At 44.4% G+C, this 17,949-nt stretch overlaps 1 protein-coding gene across 1 annotated transcript in view; it reads left to right on the forward strand.

Annotated features, from left to right (window-relative positions):
* Window positions 1–3,905: 3,905 nt before the first annotated feature.
* Window positions 3,906–17,949, forward strand: part of LOC136779048 (early growth response protein 1-B-like) — a 38,081-nt gene continuing 24,037 nt past the window's right edge. The window contains exon 1 of the mRNA XM_066736344.1: window positions 3,906–4,977. The gene's annotated coding sequence lies outside the window, so the exon portion shown is untranslated. The remainder of the gene's footprint in view (window positions 4,978–17,949) is intronic.

Here is a 17,949-nt window from a genome sequence, read left to right on the forward strand (position 1 = left end):
GTCATGGCGGCTAAACGCCAAAGAACGATTGGCAGAAAACCAATCTTACCTTACATCCCTCTATATTTATATTCGCCGTCTCTTGGAATTGCGCGCATAAATCGCTCTTCGATAAGATTCTTATCTCTCTGTGAATGTATATCCGAGAGAGGAGCAGTTTGATCTCTCAATCTTTCCTTGCTTTCTCCACGTAGGTGACAATAATTGAAAGGGGAGGGGGATAAAACTGGTCGATTGTTCAATTGTATCGGTGGAGAGGATGGAGTTGCGATGAAATGATAAAGCGGCAGGATTATCCGTTGGATGAGTAATAGCGTTGACATCGAGGCAGGTAGAAGTTGATAGGCAAGGATGCTTCGATGGGAAATTCTTAATGAGAGAGAATCTTCTTTCAGGGACTACCGACAGGGTCGACTGGCCGACCGATCGACCGTCAGAGAGTAAATGAGCAGGTGCCTCTGGTATGCGCCCCGCCTACGCTTTCCACTTGCTTCATTCTCTCTCTCTCTCTCTCTCTCTCTCTCTCTCTCGTTTATCCCCTTTCCACGCTACCATCCAGAAACGTCCCTTCGAGCCGAGCCAAAGATACAATCTCGTGGAAAATTTAACCCTGATAAATAAACCATCTTTGAAATCGAGCTGTACAAATCATTTGTTTTGCTTAATTAGTTTTTTCACCATGTATTATCCAGGGTGAAGCGTTTAACGCGCTTCAAAGTATAGAGAAATAGAAGTAAGAAAATGTTTATCTCGTTAATGGATATTAATTTTTTGTTGTATAAATCCTTTTCGAAGCTCTGTTTTATTTATATACATATTGCGAAAGAAGTTTTTTTAGAAAAATTATAATATCCATATTACTTGGTCCCCATGCACACGAGCTTTGTCTTGATGCACTTGGACTATTTTAATTTCGGTACAGTTATAGAATGAATAGTTGCGGCGATAGACAGCGGCTACTGCGTAACAAAATGATCACTGGCGTCCGCTAGTGACGTCAGATGCTACTATAGTATAGCGGCGCCACTGCATCAGCGCACATCGAAAAACCGCTCGTGTATATTCGTGATCCGTAGTGTCCTAATTCGGTCCAAGTTTGTTCGCTCGGTAAATAGAAAAGAAGAAAAATAATTTTATAAAATGAGACAAAATGTTGGTTTCCTTAAATACCATGCATAAGCAATCCCGGTTTGCCTCTCGAAGGTCGTTGTACTTCGGCTTTCCAGAAGACCTTCTCAAGGTGAGTATAGAGTAAAGTAGATACGCGTGACACTGAAACGAGACGAGAGTTCTCGGAGCTAGACTCTTGTAGGGTGTACGTGGCCAGAAGAGAGGTTTTCGAGACAGAGCAAACGCACGCGAGCTTTTTAATACCGACGATACCCAAATAGTGCCATTCTTTCTAGCATCCTGAGTGAGTGCTCGAGCTGTGTTTACTTAAAATCTTGACGCATGACCATGCGCGATTTTTTTCTTCCCATGACTATATAGGCAGGACTGTAGTATATATAGTCCGCACTGAGATGGAGCAAAATTTGCAGAATGAAAAGTTTATGCAACGGTGGAATCACCTGTTTCGTTTTTGTGCTATTTTGTATCGCAATATTTCATTATTGCGCAAGTCTGGGTCCAGATCTACCGCGTCTTTGGGAGATGTCATCGGCCGCCCTTCATCGATCTCGCGGTATTAGCGACTTTAAGTCCTTCGTCCTGTTTGCCCATTTCTCTCTTCTCTTTTTCTATATATAGTGAGTCGAGGAAGAAAGAAGGCGCTCGCGTGAAAGAGAGAGAGAGCTGCCTTAGTCGCCGTATGTAAATACAAGGGACGAGAAACTTGCCCCCCCCCCCCCCTCCCCCTTTCTGAGACCGACCACGGTGCATCGTATCGTATTCTGCCGCCATTTGTCTTCGCGATCCAGGATTACGTTACCCACGATGATACACAGTGACATTTATTTTGGAATTCTTCGAGATACTCGCCGAAACCTTTTTCCAGCGTACGTCCACGCGTAAAGGCACTCGACCACTTTTTCACACGTCGTTATAAAAGATTGTCAGCGTGACGAGAGTCGAAGGAACGACCGATCACTGATAGCTGTCCGGCTGTACAAGGTTATTCGAATTTGGGCAAAGCACGATCGTTCCTGTATTAGTCGGAGGAATCTCTTATTGTAACGTTGTGGACAGTAGCGTTTCGTGGTTGGCGTAAAAATTGTGCAAACGCAGATGCCGTTGAAATAACCCTCCCCCGAGTTATATGTATAAAAAGGGAGCGCGTGGCAAAGATCAAACAGCTGGATCATCTCGTGCGTGCGTGCCTTTAGGTAAGGATCTCTTTCTTGCGGAAAAGGTAGACGACTATAGGACGTACGACCCAGGTGCAACCTCGAGAACCTTCGAAGGCGTGTGTTGCAAGACTTGTATGTATACGCATGTGTGGGATATGCTGTAATTCGAGGTCATATGAAACTTTTCATTTTCAACAATACCCCCTCCTCCTCCCATCCCCTTCTAAATCACACGTCGATACCTATTCGCGTACGTTCCACAAAACGTCTATGATTAACAACTCCTTGCAGTGTTTCAATTGTATAGGAGATTTTTGTCCAGCGTAGGTGAGAATTATCCTGCATTCGACAATTTCCCAAACAGCTCTTACCGAGAGCAAATGTCATAAAGGTTACAGTTATATAATTGAGGCTGTGTAACTCATGTAACGAACGGTGCAAAACTGAAGAGCGTACACGATTGACGTAATAATTAGCTGGAATATCAGTCAAGCTATTGTAAGCTCTGGCAAAGTGTCTTTCGTAAAGAAGGTAAATACGATTGTCTGGAAAAAACCAAAAACTGGCGAACGGTCACTTAGCAAGTACACTCAAAGCGCTGGACACGTGTCTGAAGCGTGGCCTGAGGCTAAACCACGTGTAAATAAATCACATAAGGGACGATTGTTTACAATAGTAATAGGAAAGAAATAATTGAAAAAATTCATAGCGAGACGGGTCTCCGGAGATGTCAGCTTAGCGATGCATACTGGCGAACCTATACCGTTTTGTCCTTTTCGTCCCCGTTAAGTTGGAGCTTACGCGCAATAATGAATAAAGCGAAGAATTTTCAGAAGCAGGGATTTTAAAAAATGCTTATAGCGATTTGAAAACTCGTGCTTTTCCTCAGGGAGATAAGGAGAAGTTTTTAGGGAGAAGCAAGTGGGCACAGTGTGCGCGTGGGCAGTCCATGAGGAAGCCAGTAAAAGAGCTTACTCCTGGTAAGACTGGTCTTTCGAAACAGTTGTTTTGTTCCCACCCTCGCAGGTCTTGCCGTCCCTGTTCGCGTTGGCTGGTGTACTTGGTAGTGGCCGGGCAGTCGGGCTAGCAAGCCGGTAAAAAGAGCGCGAAGTAGCTGGTCGCGCGCACGAAGTAGGGGGATAGGCGTGGTTGGTTAGACGTCGGTGTCGGTGTCTTGGATGTGTTGGTGCATTTACTTCGCGCCTACCGAGCTCGGTTAGGCCGATACACGCACGAAGTGGGACGAGTCCGGACGGAGAACCGGTCGCAGTGGGGGCAGAGGCACGGGTTTCTCGGTAGAGGGGAACCTAAGGTTTGCACACACACCGAAAATCAGTAGGGACGGCGCACGTGGAGCGGAGTGAGAAAGAGAGCGGTTGGAGAACGAGAGAGAGAGGAGCGTGAGTGCGGGGGTGGGGGTATACCGATGGATGGAAAGGGAGAAAGAGAGACCAAGAGTGACGGAGACGGAGCGCGAGAGCGAGAGCGAAAGAGAGAGAGAGAGAGAGAGAGAGAGAGAGAGGAAGGAGGGGAGGAAAGCACGGTCGAAGGTGAAACCCGCGAGCTGACGCCGACGTTTCGTTGCCTCGCAGTCGGCGCGAGACCGCGCTACTGAAAGGGTCGGTCTTACGTGTGTTCTCTTTCTCTTTCTCAAAATCTTCCACACCCTCGCACCAACTATTAATGATAATAGGTTACTTCTTCCGCCCCTTTTGCTCGCGCGATAATACCATTGGTTCTGCGAATTCAAACGTCACTAATTACGTCATCCTCGAGAGTGACCCCTTGCCGACCGCGAATGAACGAAAGTGTCATTTTCACGCAGAGTCGGAGGAGTTGAACCGATACGTCGTTGTTGATAGTTGTCAATGAGAGCTGGCAGAGGTCGTTGGGGGCTTTTCGATGCCACCGTGTGCTCAGTGGCTGAGACTGTCCAGGGAGCCCGCGAGATAGAGTGCACGCCGACGGATAGAAGATTCTGTGATCCTGATGTGCCTATTTTCTTTTTTATCGCACATTCGTGTAACAAGTGATTTTTCAACGATACATAAGACAAGGAAGGGAGGAAGAAAGAAACAACGCACGAGAGACCAGAGTCTTGGAATTAAAAAGTCGTCTTTCGAAAGCCCAAGGATTATCTCGAAAGATTAACGGCTGATGACTTGAAGTGGTGATCGTTTGCACGTTGAAGAAGGAATCATTATCATTGTTGTGCCATTGCTCGATCCAAGCGTAAAGTGAGAGACATACGAAGCTGGTTTTATGTGATAAAAGATGGATAGATAATGATTGCCGCAAGTCTGTGCTAACCTAGTTGCGCAAAATCGTGAACGTTTCATTGTTGTTATTGTTGTTGTTAGCTATATATTGTTCCTTGGAGAGGAAATCGTTAACGCCACGCGACCTGATCGGACGTAGTTGCTACTGTGATAAAGTTTATAAAAGGATAAGGATAATAAGTTTAGTGCCTCTCTCTCTCTCTTTCTCTCTCTCTCTCTCTCTCTCTCTTTATCTCCTTATCTCTATCTTTCATGTGTGTTTCGTGACTTTTGAGTAAAGCGCCACCACGAGAACTGTTTCTACTACTAAAGTGGCGTTTGGTTTAAAGTGTCCCGAGAGGTGGAAGAGCGATTGAAATTTCGCAACATCGGATGTATCTGTGGCGCGAAAGCTTCTAACAACCAGCGCGGTAAGCTATCGGAAAATCTATTTAAAAAATGTTATTCTCTCCAAATGTGAAATATCGGCGAGGTATGCGTATCTCAATGTCTACTTTGAAGTACGCAAAATAAACTCCGATGTCAATCAATGTGATTGCTATCGTTCGCTTATCGCGCTGTAGTCATGTACACGTATTGCATTACATGTCTGGCTTCACCTTCGAACGAGTCGTCCGATATCAAAGATTTTTCTTCCAAATCACTGACAACTGAATGAAACTTGCGATAAATCGTATCTTCGATGTAGCGAGCTGCTTTGCGAGGAAATTACTTACTTAGAAATTAGCTGGCGAAGATTCTCTTTTAATCTCTATATAGGAGGGAACATATCGGTTTAACACATTGACACCGAAGCTGATCGTGTGGCGTAAAAATGCTCGAGGAGACTTTTTGCCCTTTTAGCCGAGTTTGCAGCGTTTTTATTTTGCGCGTTCACAGCGGGGTGCCTCTCCGCTTCAAGAGAATATCGCTGGTAAAAAAAAGTGGGCAAACAGTAGTTCTCCGTTGCGGTTAAAGAGGTGTAAAGGTAGGGAAAATAGAGTGATGGGGTCCGTGGGGAGGTGGTAAAGATTGGTGGACGAAACGAGGGCTGGTTAAAGGAGCATTGGGAGAAAATTGAAAGGGGAGTGAAAGTCCGAACTAATGAGTTAGGTAAGGGAGCTTTTGCTTCTTTCCCTCGCCGGCACTCGAACGCTTTTACGCACACTTTTACATTCCATGTGGAAGAGGAGAGACAGCAATGTTACGAGCACGTCGAGGCATCATCGCGTGCGAGGGCGGCTTAATGTCACGCGCCACGTTCACCGGAGCGTCTCGGCGCTAAGCGTCGGAAATGGAGCGGACACGCACAATAAAGCAAGCATACGTGTGTGTACAATCTGTTTCACGCGTTTGTCCAGCCCCTCGTTACGCTCGACCTTTTCCAACGCGCTCAAGCATTATAATAACCCTTGTAAAGTCCAACTACTGCCTCAAACTTACACTGCGTACTGAACAGTGCCAAAACTTTCCTGTCTTATCAAGTGAGAGAGCACAGCTACGATTTATTTTGAAAAACTGTATGCTTAAAAATATTTAAGTCTATCAAACATTATTATTATTCATTCAAAATAAATTGTCGCTTATATATAAGTGGTAAATAAATTAACATACATATCTAGAAGTTGTGCATTATATACTGAATGCCAGTTTTTTTCTTAAAACTAATTTTTTTTATATTCCATAAATTGAATTAATTTTAAGTGTATTATTGTCAGCGTGAAAGGAATTATACAAGTATAAATGTTTTTTGAAAACAGTCTAATTATTTATATTCGATTACAAAACAACGTATTAAGTATTTTCCCACAAGGTTACGCGTTAACGACAATCTTCTTCAAAGCTCCATTTTCGATGACTGCGGGTCGTTGACACCTGAATTTCTTTACTAAAGTCGTAAATCTAAAGTTGAGTTGAAAAAGAAGGGTTTTATAAAGTTAAAAAAATCTCTGACACCAGTTGAAGTTTGTCGATGAGTGCAAGTAGTTTCTAGGGTTTTTGCCGAGGTCGTTTTTACTTACTGCTTCTCAGTGTAGCTTTCTAGTATCAGTCAGGAGGGTGGTTTGGTGTCTAAAAAGTAGGCATTAACTGACACACGCGTCAGCTTGGCCATGTAGAACGATCTGTTACGTTCAATCTCTTGTACGTGTGTCCTTTCACGGCTCGTGACTCCACCGCGTGCTAAGCGTGACGAGCGCGTGCTACCGTTAACCCCTCGCGCCACAATTACCAAGAGGCATACGTGCATCACATTTTCGCACGTATTGTCTCACGTTTATACCACGATTAACAAACGAAATGATATGCGAACGAGCACCTACACGCACCGAGCAATTTTCGCAAATTACGCACACCTTTGACCCTACGAAAGCCCATGGCGAGTATCGTATAAACTCGTCAATTTTTATAAATAGTAAAAGGAAATCAAGATTATATTGTACCGATGTATCGTTGAAGAGAAAACCCTTCAAATCTGTCTCCTCGTCCGAGGTCTCGTGTCCCATGAGTTTATTGACGCCCGGCTTCGTTGTCAGCAGTTAATAATCGTGAGAACCGTATCTCCATTGTCTTAATCAGCTTTACACTCTCAACTGGGGAAGTCAGCGTCCTTCGTACGCCAACGAGAAAGGGAGGGACGAGCGGTGCACGAGGTGTCAGATGTCACGGCTGTCCAGTTTCGTTTGCAAACAACAAGACGACGTCGAGCGACAAAAACGATACTCGTTAAACCTTCCTCTTCAGAGTGGTCTGGGTCCCACCTACGAGTGGAGGTTGAGACGCGAGCCAGTAAAAATAATGGCGATCTCTGTTTTTCCTAGAATCTCGTCGGAAAATTTTCTTACCTCGTTATTTGTATTACTGGCGAAACGTTTTCTAGGTATAAATATAAAGTACGTAATTCTTATCACATGTCTACCGGGAATGATGAAGGAGGGAGAGGACCGAAGGTAGGATGAGTTACAAAGCTGCGTGGAATTGCGGGAGAAACGAGGCTTTCGCAGCTTTGCCTCGAATTTAATTCATTTGCCATCGATATCCCGTGGAACGATTAATCGTGCTTTATGGACATATTCCGGACGGCCGACAGCTGCCGCAAGTGCGGCTGGCGCGCGCATAATGATACATCGCGCAGGACATGAAACTTATAAGCTTTAATTGGAGACCCGCGATCTCCGGCCACGCGTGGTCATCGTATATATAGTGTATCGATCGCCAATTTGCTATGCAGATAGCCGAGTCTTTCGGTTGCAACCTCGTCACACTCCGCCCCTTTCGATCTATCTTCTCTTCGCTCGATTAACATCGGAAGTGTGCGTGCAGACCCGGTTTCTCCTTCAAACGTACATCGCTACAACTGGTAGCCCAATATTACCTAAGATACATCGATATTAATCGCCCGTTCTCGGAAAGGAATAGCCCACTCGCATTGCACACATATAGTGTCAGAAACACGTTCCTGGACTCAGTTTGACACATTGCAATGTTATAGTATAAAAAAAATGGTCCATAAACTATATTTCTATCGAATGATGCGAATGAACGTTGGGAGAATTTTTCTTGAGAAAAAATTAGATGGCCAAGAACATCGATTACCTGTACCCAGTTAGGGACAATTCTTACTACTTATGTAGTATATCAGGAACGTTCCTAAAACGTTCCGAGTTCACTTTGACAAGTTAAAACAATGTTCAATGATGGAATATCGTCGTTATTTCAATGACGCGATGCGATTGGTCAGTGGATAATTTTTCTCGAGAAAAATCTAGCTATAGATGAAATAGATATAGGTATTCCGATACATATAGAGTGTTATGGGTATAATGCGATTAATGCGCCATCTGGAAATCTGCGATCTCCATTAAGCCGCGTGAACACGGATCTAATGCAAGCGGTTTCTCGAGCGTCGGATAAGCGGAATGGATCCTCTTAGCGTGTCGGTTGATCGAAGCAAAGTCGCCTATCCGTTCTGCGGCCGGCGGCGGCTGCTGCTGGCTGCCGCGCGAGCATGCTAATGCTAATCTCGGTAGGACTAAGAATGCTGTATAGAGCGTACAGCGCGCAGTAGTGATACACGACGCACACTCTGCTACGAGACTCGATATCGCGCGCAATTTTTCTTCATAGGCCAAGCAGCAGCGGCAAACAGCAGCCCAGGCTGCGCAGGATGATCGAACGTGAGCAATTTCTCATGGCGCAGCGTTGCAATTAGGAAATCCATTTGGCGTAATTGCGCGAAGCAGCGAGCCACGGAGTAGTTAGACAGCAGCTACCGCGCTTAATCAAACGGCTTCCACCATTCGTGCTCCTATATGTGTACATCGATATAATCGTGTCCCGTCGACATTCGGCTATCAACGACGCGTGTCCATCCCCCCTCCCGAACCAAACCATGCGCGAAACTATCCGCACGAGGCTCGAAAAAGATTTCAGCCCTATCGCACTTCGCTTCTCCCATACAATTCCTCGTCTCTTCTATATTCTATAGGCCTGTATAATGGGATGAAACCTAAACATCGCGTACGTCACCTGGCCATTCTAAGCGAGTATCTCTTCAAAGTCCCGCTTGTGTGTGTGTGTGGATGCATGTGTATAGGTGTACAAGTTTGCCGATCCTGTTCTCTCGTTGGAATTACATCTATATATATACTCTGAATGGAATTTTTCGGAAATTTCGATCACGCAGCTTTTTTCTTATTGGGTAGATTTATTAATAGTATAGCGTATCTGTATCTATATACGGTAGTGATTATGATTGAGCACTTTAAATTTGATTTCCCGCTGCCACTGGTTAACGCGATCACCCGTTCATCGATCACTCGAGCGCTTCCTATCGGTAGGATGATGACGGACTTTGATACGTATCTGCGATCTGGAGTTCTGATTATCTAGGAGAGTATTCGTAAGAAAGATGACGATGGCTGCTGCTCGTAATGATGGACGATTATCGTTTTAGCGGAAGTTGCTATCCTCGTATACGAGTTTACCTAATATTCTGGTGTATGTGTACAGTATGTTATACCCTGAACAGCTCCTGCAACACTTTTCACGACTATCGCTTTCGAGATATCGTAATTACAATTGCTCGCTGGACCGGTTTCGAAGTAATTTTTGCAGGATCTCGAGATACAAGATATTTTTTCAATTCGGAATTGCCATTTCGTCCGGACAGTGCGCGGATTTGAAGGCAGCAATGGCGGCGAGGAGATCTGGTCGATTCTGCAGCAACTCGTGTAATTTCCCCACGACTTCCCGCGTGATTTAATTTCTCCGTGCAATTCCGCGCATGTACGCCCACGGAAATCGAACGACGCCAACATAATGATCAGCCATTATGCTAATTCCATGCAAAGGCAAATCTTGCGTGATGATAGCCGCTGCGAATTGTCACCTAAGCGTAGAAACGCAATGCGTACGCGCGTTGCTTGCACGGTTGCCCGCGTATGCTGCGAGAGGCATGCCATGCAAATTGTAGCTTCGCGCTATCGACAGTTTCCAATGTTGATTCTGGCGCCTAGGCGCTCCGAAGGTAATTGCACCGTACCACGTACTTTCCATTGTTAGTCTAATAGCTTAATGAAACGGGAGGCTTGTAAAAATTGCATCTCCAAAGTATGAAATTGCTCTCTTAATAAGATGAAAATAGTGTTTTTCTATAGAGCAGCAGTTTTACGTTGCTCGTTCAATACGCGTGTACTCGAGACTGTACTGACTCGTGGTCAAAGAATTGAGATTGGACCAACCAGGTTTACACATGTATATGTACGAAGGAGAGCAGTGAGTCTCTCCAGCAAACGTCCTTGCTCCTGAAGTAGAAGGATTTTATTTCAAAAAGATATACATATACATATCGATGTGTACCAGAGAGAGAGAGAGAGAGAGAGAGAGAGAGAGAGCGAACAGTAGTTAAACGGTTAGTTAAATATCCAAGTTGAGTTGAAGACAAAGGTAGACGTCTAATGAGATGGAAGTAATGTTTCGTATAGAACAACAGTTTTCAAGTTGCTGGTTGCACGTGTATACGCTAATATATACAAGAGTTGGATGACACACGATTGTGTTGTGACGAAAGAATGGAGATTAGAGGAAGTAGGTTTGCGGATATATATATTGGTGTTTGCGAGTGAGAGAGAGAGGGCGAGCAGTTAGTCAAGCAGTCAGTCAGGTATAGAGGTTCCTCGGATAAACGAAGAGGTATGGCAGAGAGCAGGAGGCAGACTGGCAGTGCCGGGTGACAGAGCCGTGTGAATCTTCCTCTAATTAATTCTTCGAGAGGACGGTAATGGGCTCGTACCAAGTGCCGCGTAGGAGGCTCACTGGCGAGTTTCTTCATTGGACGCGCAGGTGTTGCCTCGTGTAATGAACGGCCGATGGCTTTCGACGATATTTTATCCGTTGTCCTCTGTCGATTCTCCAACAGAGCCATGGAAAGTACTACTACTCGCTTGCGTAAAATCCCCATCTGTTCGCGAGCAAGCGCGGTTTCATGGCCCTCGGCACTGTTCCACTATTATCGCATTCACGCGCACTCCGTCTCTCTCCTGAGAAATAAATACCTATAAATTTTCAATCATAATCCCTTCTTGAATTTATCGACGCGATAAATTATATCTTCCAGTTCGTGTATTAAGACGTTTGTCGCTGTACGAGCGCTGATTTCGATTCCAAAGTCTAGATAGGCCATAGACTTATTAAAGACTGCGACAGATGGGAATTATAGCGATCGTTAAATCGACGAGAGGAAAATAAATTATTAGGTCGAGTCGTTCTCAAATGACGTGCTCTCGTTTTTCAATAAAGCGTGTAAGAAAAAAGAGCAGAGAGATCGCGTCGTGTCGTGTCGTGTCGTGTCGTGTCGCGCGGCGTAGTAGGGGTAGGTAGCTTGGAAAAATGGTGGTGGGGAGCTTTCGGTTGAAACTGGGTTGACGAGCTGCCTGAAGCTGCGTCGAGTGCTCCGTCGAGCGTGCGATCTTGCGAAGAGTATGGAGAGGAGCGTGTCGTTCAAGGGTTGTTTGTCGACCTTGACCGTGAGTCCGTCCATGGGTAGCACAGGTTGCTGGGTCGTGCGGAAGGATGCATACGAGACACTATCTCGTCCCGCCATCCGGTCTTACCTTTGGAAATCAATAATATTCTGCTCTAAATCGCGTCGTATACCTATTATAAAGTTGCTGTTGGCGCCGGTCGCTAACCGATATCGTCGTCTCGTGTAATACTGCTGTATAACGGAGTAACGATACTGTATTCCTCATAACGAAGAAAAACTCATTTTTTTAATAATTAATCGTTTTAATAAAATATTTCAGTAACGCTGCGGAGTTGTTCATAAAACCTTTAAGTAAAAAGATACGTGTCGATGGTAATTTAATAAATTCAATATAGCCATATCATTTCTTCCGTGTTGTACAGAAAGAGTAAAGTTCTTTCCGAGGTACCTGTGTTTCTTTTTGGTGTACTCTGCTGGTATGCAAAAACTAAAAACAAAGTATTTCTATACGGTTCCAATAGAATGCGATCATCCTGATTTCTATATCATTGCGAAATATCGCAGGGTTCGAGATTCCAGTAAAGCATATAGTTTTTCGTGGAAGAATTTGATTGACTTGCGAAATATTTAGTGAAATAATATTTTTAGCGAAACGCGGTAGATACGCGCTCGCTGAATATTTAGATATGAAAACCTGTATTTTGCGCGCTGTAGAAAGGGAAGGAGCGAGAGGGTAGAACGGTGAATCTCAGTGATCATGGCTACGGTGTCGTTCTCCGCTGTATTATATATACGTAGAAGGAGAGAGAGAAAGAGAGAGATAGAGAGACGAGGAAGGATTGGTCCTACCGTGAATCTCGTAGCAGAAACCGTCAGGCTTCTAGTATGCAGATTTTACGAGCGGATGACCACGCTGTGTGGTGTAATGGACCTTTATCGACAGTCTTCGAACTCATCGGCGAATATTTCACGCAGAGCCTTTTGCAAAGACGTTTTGGACGCTGAGTATGTTTGTTTTTCTTGTCCGTCTTCTCTCTCTCTCTCTCTCTCTCTCTGCTCTTTGACACACGTCGAAAAACTCTCTCGAGCGTTCCTATACACGTACGCTCTTTCGGTTTATTACGAAGCGTAACCTCAGCCTGACCTCTTGACGGGAGAGTCGCGTTTTGTTTACACGCACACGTCCATTGACGTAATATCGTGCTGCTGTTGCTTCTCTTTAGAAATTCGACCGCTGTTTTTCTTTCATCGCGACAGTACATTATCATACAAGAATTTCCCATTGCGATAGCCTCCAAGCTTACAACTGTAATATACTTGCAACTGGCACGAGATTGCTGTTCGTATCTGTCAGCGTTTTATATGCGGACATTGCTGCGATACCCCCACCATTTGCCGCTGGATTTAACACGGTAATTAACGCCCACGTGTACTCTTAGCTGCCAAGCATTATTGACTTCGGCTTCGGGACTGTGACATTTGCGCGCCACGGCAGCGGCAAAAGGAGACGGCGAAGTCGGGAGATATTTTCGAGCGGACAAACTTTTCAGAAATCTTACACGGTGAATGCTGCGATCGTTGAAGTAACAAGCACCTTGCGGAACAGAAGTTGGCTGCGGAAGCTTGCAGGTCTCGTATGGGAAAATTTCGCTTTGCACTTTCGGTTATTAATAAGTTAGAAGCGAGCGATCCACTATCGTAGCTTCGTTTTAAGCGTGTGATGCCAATTGGCCAACCCTAGGCTTTCTGCTACTTCTTCCGGAATTCCTAGGTTGCCTATATAGGTTAAGAGAGGCGCGTGGCGCCTATCGATCGACCCCGGTTTTCGAGTTCAAGGACGAGTATCTCGTTTCAGAGACTGCGCCACACACACGATCGTTTCTAGTGTGCGTACGTTGAGCGTCGATCTCGTGTACAGTAAACACAATAGGAAAACAATTATAATCGACCGATCCTTTCCCAAGACTATGTTTCTCGAGATTTATCGTCCTATTGGTTATGCACGGTGAAACTGAAAGAAACCCCTGTAGTTTTGAAGCGTGCAATTTTCAACGAGCGATAGTACGGTGCCGAGGGAAAGAAAGCGAAAATTATGGTAGTATAAAAGAGCTAGTTCGTAATCGTAATCGTAATCGGAGCATTGATTGCGTCTGTTGGTGTATCTCCCGCGGCTGTTCTCGCTTCCGTAACGAGCGCTGAACGAGCGGCGACGCTAGGAGAACGATAATTCTCTATGGTCGAACAGGTAGCTGGGTTGGGTCAGGTCGTTAAGTAGGTGTACATACCTGGCGCAATCGTAGAGTCGCCAAAGCGCTCGGCTACCGGACTTAACGAGTCTACCCTTCGTATCTGTTTGCTCTTTTTCCTCCTCTCCTCCCCCCCCCCCCCTCCTCCCCATTTTGCAGCTTTTTCCTCATCTTTTTCTCATCGTTCACTCTTTTTTTTTTCGCTACCCTAGCTGCGCAGCCTCTGCCTCGCAACAGGTATTCCAGTGTGTAGGCAGATAATCTCGGGAGGAAATGCCTCTTATATCAATACTCTCCATTGCTTGAAAGCTGAAAATGAGCTATGTCAACTTCGCTTCCACTTCTATCTCTTCTCTCAGCCTACTCGCACTCCGCTCGTACGAATCAAAGTTTTCTTTTGCCTTTTTCGATGGTCGCTGATCGAATCCCGTCACCAAGCAATCAAGTGATTTCGCGTTTTACACAGCTGCAAACTTGAACACTCTCCAACTACTGGCCGAGAGGTTTCCTTTAGCATTGGATTATAGCGAGACTGATTACAGAAGCCTGAAAAATCAGCGCATTTCCACTCGTAGAGATTATTACTCGTTTTCACCGCTTCAATGTCACGTTCGTATTGATTTCTGCTTATTATGTATAGTATAATCTTTGCGTGTTTATAATTAATATAGCGGAGGCACCAACGCTGCGGCATAGTGCAACATTAACAAATTGGAGCAGGTAAAGCCTCGCGTTAAAAACTTGTTATTTTTATAGCTTTAATGATCGCAAGAAAAAGTTGTATCGCAGCATGCTCTCAGAAAGTATAACGCTTTTACGAAGATTTTATCTCCAGCTGAATATCGTAAATCGCGCGTCGAGTGCCAGATTCATTTATGGATTATTCACAGAACACCTGTTACGAGCTCTTCTTAAGGCGATCCTCTTTCTTCCTCCTCATTTGTAGGCACTCGGTCCTCCCACCAGTGTCTTATTTGTACGCGCAGGTACCCTAACTGCTCGTGTTCGCTCGCTCGCCGCTCTTTCGAGACTCGCGGCGCGACGCTACGATAATAAATTCACCGCGCTGCTCTTCCCTTTGCTTTATTTCTTTCGCACAGCTTCCCATTCTTACCTTTTCCCCGTGACTCTTGCAATCCCCTCCGCTACTGCCTACATTATTCTACCCCCACCTCGCCGTTAAGCATATATACCAATACATGTACACGCACTTATTTTAACCGACTTTCAACTTTTACATTTTTATACTCTTTTCTCGCGATATCCGTATATCTTATTTTAATATATATCCCACTTGTTTATTTGATGAATTAGGTTGTGCTTGAATTTATCATTTGTTGTATGTATATGTTTTTTCTACAATGTATTTTATTTATAGCGAAGAACGAGAGAATCGAAACTATACAAGTTTATAATCTCGTATTTATTGCTCGATTTGGGAGTAACTTTATGGTTGGTATATGACATGGAATGTAATAGGCCATTTTATAAATGTCGTAAGCTACGCCAGGCCCTGTGAGCGAAATCTACCTACGTGAGAAAAGAATTATTGAGAAGCTAAAGAAGGCAGGTCTGCAGCTGGATGAAATTAGCATTTGTACTTCATTCATATCATTTCAGTCTTAATGGCAAAAGAGGTATAATTATGAACCGATACTGCTCTTTTGTAATTATCTTTTTTCCCTACGCCTTCCAAGGTGAGAATGCAGTAGCATGTAATCTCTCTCTTCTTCCAAAGCCTCATGATGAAATTCGGCAAAATGTGTGTGATCCCTCACTTTTCTATATCGCAAAAAGTGCTTTATTTTTCACGTGGTTCGTGCTTCTTTAGCTAAAACCGTGTCATTGTCTGTTTTGTTTATTCTTGTTTGGATTCCCTCGTCGAAATTACCAGTCTGACTCATAATCAATGCATGCCAAGTGTTTTAATAACTCTCATGCGTTTGGCGCTGCAACTTGTCAGATTTATATTAGTTCCTTACCATATACATAGAAAAATGTGCAATGTGTCTACCAGGTGTGTTTTCTTCAGCGAAAGGGCACGAAGGACGAAAGATACTCAACGTGTATCAAAGAAATGCAAATGCAGACACTTGAGTATTTTATGATTAATATTGATTGAATCACCTGCTGCGAAATATGTCCTTCTTTATAAGTTTTCCTATTCTTTAATACAGGACTTTTTTTTATGAAAAATCTCAACTCGTTCAGAACATTATTACTGCTTATTTTCTGCGTTATCGAAAAAATTTCTAAAGTGCAATGTCTCAATCAAGGTATATCGTGTACAATTCAAATCGTCCTTGGCTCTATCGTTAATCACATGAACGATCGGAACGAGCAAGCGTCTAGATTTCCGGACTTCTTGTCTCGACCACGTCCGTCCTTCCTCGATAAAAGCTTCTCCTTGGTTAAGAATGAATGTAATCAGCAAGGGAAGCGGCTAACCAAGTTAGGAAGTCGGGCCCCTTGCATCGGGATTTCTAAATAATTAAGAGTGCTGCACTATATATATATATATATATATACTCTACGACCGATTGCATTTTTTAATAATAACAATAATATATTTTCATGAAAGCTGGCTGATTGAGAACCACTGGACGTTCACCTGTTCTCATAAGCGAAAACGGTAGTCCGGTATAATTACGTGCACAAGGAGACTCCAGTAATTAGCAGTGGTGATCCTTCGCTCTTATGTCAGGTGTGGCTTAACTTTTCTTCGGTTCGCCCTTACGTTCGCCACTGGAACGTTTCTTTCGAAATTCCTAAATTCCTCGCTCGGGCATTTACCACGAAAATCCATCTAGCCAGGTTGTAGGGCTGCTTGCTCTCGCTGCCATGATAAGCCCAGCACCCTTAATTCGATTCTCGCATTAACATAACCCTATCTGCGAGATGCTTCGACGTGTATCTGCCTAATTGATAAATTAGACCTCCGCAAATAACTCTTTCTTAGCCAAAATATTCCATCGGTAAAGCAATTTACTCACCGGTAAGAATAAGATTCGCGTAACGCGCGCGCGTGGAAGTCTGCCAGATCCAATAAATTGCCCAACACTGCCAAAATAATTTTCCTGAAAAATATTTCACGCTTTTCTCGCAACTCTATTGTATTCGTAGAAATTCTCGAGTTAAATGATTGGTATTACATAATCGATCCAGCGGAAGTCCAATCGTCCAGAGTTTTTACCAAGCGAGGTTTACTACAATTTCTCGTTGGACCCGCACGAGGGTATTATATTATAACAGTGTGGTGTTCCTCGGTGAATATTCGACTTTAGAGACGCTTCGGTCGCCGTCAGTGACCATGTGCAGTTGCGAGGTACCTGTTCTAGGTTTAATGCAACTGTTTCGACGGGTTTACGATCAGCCGGGAGGTCGACGTCTTCGCGCGAAAATAGAACGTCGTATACGAAACATTGTCGCATCTCTCCGCGTAGGAGCACGCTCGAGCTACGGAAAGAATCTTTCGAGGGGGAGGGGAGTAGGAGAAGGAAGAGGAAAAGAGAGAAAGCGAAGGAGGTGGCAGTGAGTGATTTAGAAAGCGCTGTCCGCCAACGCGCAAAAGCGCGTTTGCGATTTCGAGATAAAGCTCTCTCGTCCTACGCCGCGGTCCCTCTGATGTCCTGCCGAAAGGAACACTGCCCTCCCCCCCCCCCCCCTCCGAAAACCCGCGAACAGATTTCGAACCCCACCAGAGATCCCGACTCCAACGAAGCCCCTTTACGACCGGCAGCTCCGTAAAGCCTCGTTCACGTTGACCCACCTGCGGCGAAACTCGCCTCCTTATTACAAACCGAAAGCTACTGAAACCTCTACTCGCTCTCATCGATCCTTTATTACCGGCTCCCTCTCATAGATACCATCTCCACTGCTATCGTAAATCTCAACTTACGCTTTATATCTATCCAATAGATATAATGCTCGATATCTATTTCATAGTGTGGACCGTTTTATAATATATATATATATATATATGTATATAACAACGGTATCCATTGTGCTTCAGATTTTCTACTCGTTACATAGTTTTTAAGTGCATCGATCGCATTACTCATCAGTTGTAGCAACGTCTATAGTGGGGTATAGCAGCGTATTATTTTGGTGTGAAAGCAGCTTAAGAAGCAAGTTGGCGCGGAGGCGTTCGAGTGGCCTTTAAAATACGAGAA

Source organism: Prorops nasuta, unplaced genomic scaffold, assembly GCF_024137725.1.
Source record: "Prorops nasuta isolate Cenicafe-Biocafe unplaced genomic scaffold, Cenicafe_Pnas_1.2 PNAS00015, whole genome shotgun sequence".
NCBI lineage: Eukaryota > Metazoa > Arthropoda > Insecta > Hymenoptera > Bethylidae > Prorops > Prorops nasuta.